Source organism: Danio aesculapii, chromosome 14 (genome assembly GCF_903798145.1).
Source record: "Danio aesculapii chromosome 14, fDanAes4.1, whole genome shotgun sequence".
In the NCBI taxonomy this organism is placed as follows: Eukaryota; Metazoa; Chordata; class Actinopteri; order Cypriniformes; family Danionidae; genus Danio; species Danio aesculapii.
The window spans coordinates 46,357,285-46,362,284 of NC_079448.1; the positions used below are offsets into that span (position 1 = coordinate 46,357,285).

Here is a 5,000-nt window from a genome sequence, read left to right on the forward strand (position 1 = left end):
ATTATCATCATTCATGTTGTGCGGGTTTGAATTGAAATTCCAATCTTTAAATGTTTAACTGTGCAGCTTAAACTGAATTCATTAATGCAGGCTAAACAAGCAGTGACAGAAAACACCTTTAATTAATAACCTAAGAAAGCATTTAGGTCCCACATCAACTTTTTTTTTCATCATCATCATTATGTTTTACAATAAAGCCAAAATGCTTTCATACATGTGATTTGAATGGTGGGGGAGGCGAATTGTTATAAATGTTGGATTGTCTGCGCCGATAGCCTAGTGGTTAGGTCGTTGACATATAGCACCCAGGTGCTTGCGATGACCCGAGTTCGATTCCCGGCTCGAGGTCCTTGCCGATCCTTCCCCTATCTCTGCTCCCCACACATTCCTGTCTGTAAATCTCCACTGTCCTGTCAATAAAGGTGAAAACCCCTTAAAAATAAATAAATAAATGTTGGATTAACCTACGAATTCAAAAAAAAGTATTAATCCAAGGGTCGCATGCGTTACACCCCTAAAAACAACTGCATTGTCCTAAAAACCCTGAAGAATTGTGTTCATTCAGCTCATTTTAATTAAGTAGTTATAAATATTTCTGTGTTTATTTACACAGTTTTAATGTTGTTTTGCTGTTAGGTGAGTTAATTTACTGTTTTATGACGTCTGTGGTAAATTGTCATTCATTCGATTTCTTTTCGGCTTAGTTCCTTTTTTAATCTGGGGTAGCCACAACAGAATGAACCGCCAACTTATTCAGCATATGTTTTATGTAGCGGATGCCTTTCCAGCTGCAACCCATCACTGGGAAACATCCATACACACTCATTCACACACATACACTACGGACAATTTAGCTTACCCAGTTCACCTAGACAGCATGTGTTTGGACTGTGGGGGAAACCGGAGCACCCGGAGGAAACTTACGTCAACACGGGGAGAACATGCAAACTCCACACAGAAACGCCAACTCACCCAGCCGAAGCTCGAACCAGCGACCTTCTTGCTGCGAGGGGAATATATATTGTGGCAAAATAAAATATCACAATGTCAGATTTTTCCAACATCGTGCATCAGAGTATCGTGCAAGAGATTGTGCTTAAATAAGTCTGGAATACTTGATAATCTGCCCCATAATCATAATTTCTAATTACCTTTTTTTTTTCTTAGCAAGGCCATTGATATTCTATGCTCATCTTGATCTTAGGCTTCGAGCATAACAACGAGATCCGCAGGATAAATGATCAAACAGGAGGACAGCTATTGTCCTTGAACTGCTTAATGGGCTACTAATAGCACTGAGTGTCAGGACTGATTTTACAAGAAGGTTCAGAAACAAACTTTCTGCTCTTTTTTTTTTTTTTTTTTTTTTCTTTACTGCACAGTCGTCTTCTACAAATTCCCCAGCTTTCATTAGCAATTCAGGTCCTGGTGTTTGCATAATCACCTCGCCTCTGTCTTCCGCCAAGCCAGTATGGAGAGACTCATTAGTGTCTTTTCAGACAGTAAAAGAAAAAGAGAAATACTGTCAGAATGAACTGATTTCCACAAGGAGAAGAGGAGGAGCACGGGTGGACCGGTATATGGATATTCTGAATCCTCGCTGGGAGATTCACAGGTTTAAAATAATAAAAACAATGGCTCTCGTTGACTAATAACTCCAACACAGGCTCAATGGGAAAATATGCCCAGGGCTGTTTTTGAGAATTTATATAAAATTCTCAATATATGCTCGCGAGTACATATGGCTGCAATTAGTGTGTAAAATGAAGGCTGGATTTAATAATTGTGTACCTCAAACATATATATTAGTAGCTAAAAATTTTATGAGTGAACACTTTTGTACTTTTTAAGTACCAATATGTACCCTTGAGGTATTAATATGGAACATTTGGGTACAAATTTGTATCTTTTGAAAAGGTGCCACCCCAGTGACAGCTTGCGTACCTTTATTTCTGAGAGTGTAGGGGGTTCGAATGATTCTATGGTCCATGGCCATGGCACTGTAGGGTCCCTCGAAGTTACTATTAGGGGGCACCTAAACAACTACGAACAAAGCCGATTCTTCAAACGATTCTATGGGCCCACATAACTGTAGGGGCCCCTGGAGTTACTATTAGGGGGCCCCTAAATAACTCACCCCAGATCCAAACCACTAACCCCTTCTCACACCCCCCACTACTCTCTTTACTTAGCCGTTAGACCATAGCACACTTCACCTACCCACCCCTTTCTTCCATCACTTTCCTCCGCTATTACAACACCCTCAACCCTACCCCCCCCCCCCCCCCCCCCTACTGTTTGGGGGCCTCTAAACAAAACTATAGGTGAATTGAATACGCTTAATTGGCCGTAGTGTATTTGCCAGTACTGGGTTGTGGCTAGAAGGGCATCCGCTGCGTAAAACATATGCTGAATAAGTTTTACGGTTCATTCCACTGTTCATTCCAGTGACCCCTGATAAATAAAGAGACTAAACCGAAGGAAAATTAATGAATGAATGCGTAAATAAATAAATAAAGATGCTTTTTAAAGCCTTGGGCATACATGATTATTGTGTATGCGTGCTATAAGTTGTTCTTGAATTTGTTCTCTGTGCATTTAGAATACAATTATAACGAAAGTATTTGATGAATCCTGACTTATTCTCACATTTCTCATAAACATGTTTACACATGTTTAGTGAATAAGACCTAGTGCCTGTTGTCATAGAAAAGCACTCTGTGTAGTACATAAGAGGATGGAGAGCGAGGGGAAAAAAGGCAGAGCTTCATTTTTTTCATGTTGTACATATTACATGATATTGATTGTGCAAAAGTTTAATTGTGGCTTCGGCCCAGACTTGTGCTGGAAGCACATGAAACCCGAGCCCTAGAGATTACTGGTAAAGCCGTGAAACACAGAGCTTGCGGTAATAACATAGTATGTTGGTTTTCACGTCCATAAGGGTGTTCTGTTTGGCTTCTTCGCTAAACTATTGATTGCATGTTTGTTTCATCTCCTTCCTAATTATGCCGCATTTTAGCTCCCTGTGTTTCATCTCTGATATTTAATTCATTTGTTTTGTGCTTTCTTCCAGATTTAAAAGCCAGACCCTAACAAGAAGGCTCTTTAGTCGAACGAAAAAACAACATGGCCAAGGGGAAGATCTCTTCTCCATGTGGTAAGCACCTGTCGGATTTCCTTCATATTTGATGGTCGCACGCCATATTGTCTAAGACAGAAAAAATGAGAGCAATATGCAAAACGCATTCTGAAAGCATCAATCCACAGCAACAAACAAACTAATCAATCTATATTTAACCACATTTCCATTTCACCGAGCTTTTAAGGTCTCCGCAGACGGCGGTTTAGAGATGTATAGTCGCCGTCTAACCCCTTCACACGCATGCATAAATATACAGACGCACGCACACTCATTACTGTATGACACAGAGTTGATGTAGATTTATTTTTCCGAAAGTCGAGGAAAGCAGGGGGTTGATTGAGCAGCGGTGTAATAATGCTGGTACAGTGGAAGTGAAGAATCATGCATCAAAGCGCTTGCCATCTGTAGGAGGGCCGGAGTCCCTCAAGATGCATTAGGTCTCTGTAATGGGTTCGCCAAGGTGCTGTAATAATGGACGGATTCTAGGAACAAAGTTATTGATTATCACACAAGCAGGGCTGTGCGAAATTCATAACTGAGGAATCGGCTCACTTAGTTCATTTGTATGAATGTGAATTGAATGGCACACACCTCCTTATAGGGTGTTGGATTGGAAAGACGGAAAGAGAGAATGAATGCATTGGATTTTAATAAAAGTCATTACAGGTAGATTTTAATATACAGTTGACTTCAGAATTATTAGCCCCCCTGTTTATTTTCCCCCAATTTCTGTTTAACAGAGAGATTTTTTTCAACACATTTCTAAACGTCATAGTTTTAATATCTCATTTCTAATAACTCAAGACACTTCTATACAGCTTAAAGTGACATTTAAAGGCATAAGTAGGTTAACTAGGCAGGTTAGGGTAATTAGGCAAGTTATTGTATAACGATGGTTTGTTCTGTAAACAGTCGAAAAAAAAATGCTTAAAGGGGCTAATAATTTTGACCTTAAAATGGTTCATAAAAAATAAAAACTGCTTTTGTTCTAGCCAAAATAAAACAAACAAGACTTTCTCCAGAAGAAAAAATATTATCAGACATACTGTGAAAATTTCCTTGCTCTGTTAAACATCATATGGGAAATATTTAAAAAAGGAACTGTAAGAAAAAAAAAGTTAACACTTTAAGTACCAATTCTCATTATAAACTTCTCGATTATTTCCTATTAATTCTTAAGATTTTGGCTGTTCATTAATATTTATAAAGTATGATCGTATTCTACATCCTTTTATTATAAGAAAAACTGGTAACACTTTAGTTAAAGTAGCAATTCTTGCTATTAACTACTGCATTATTAGCTAATATTATTAGGATATTGACTGTTTGTTAGTACTTATAAAGTATGATCCTATTCTACATCTCTTTAATGTAAGAAAAACTGATTACACTTTAGTTTAAGTAGCAGTTCTCATACTTAACTACTGGATTATTAGTCGATATTATTAAGATATTGGCTGTTTAATAGTACTTATAAAGTGCCATCTTATTCTACATCCCTTTATTATGAGAAAAAAAATTGGTAACACTAGTTTAAGTAGCAGTTCTCATTCTTAACTACTGGAATATTAGCTAATTTTATTAAGATTTTGGCTGTTTATTAGTACTTAAAAAGTATGATCCTATTCTACATCTCTTTAATGTAAGAAAAACTAATTACACTTTAGTTTAAGTAGCAGTTCTCATACTTAACTACTGGATTATTAGCCGATATTATTAAGATATTGACTGTTTATTAGTACTTATAAAGTATGATCTTATTCTACATCCCTTTATTATGAGAGAAAAAATTGGTAACACTAGTTTAAGTAGCAGTTCTCATTCTTAACTACTGGAATATTAGCTAATTTTATTA

At 37.4% G+C, this 5,000-nt stretch overlaps 1 protein-coding gene across 1 annotated transcript in view; it reads left to right on the forward strand.

The window, feature by feature from the left end:
• The window catches only part of lingo2 (leucine rich repeat and Ig domain containing 2), a 593,792-nt gene that overhangs the window by 277,573 nt on the left and 311,219 nt on the right, over window positions 1-5,000 (forward strand). The window contains exon 4 of the mRNA XM_056471884.1: window positions 3,077-3,160. The gene's annotated coding sequence lies outside the window, so the exon portion shown is untranslated. The remainder of the gene's footprint in view (window positions 1-3,076; window positions 3,161-5,000) is intronic.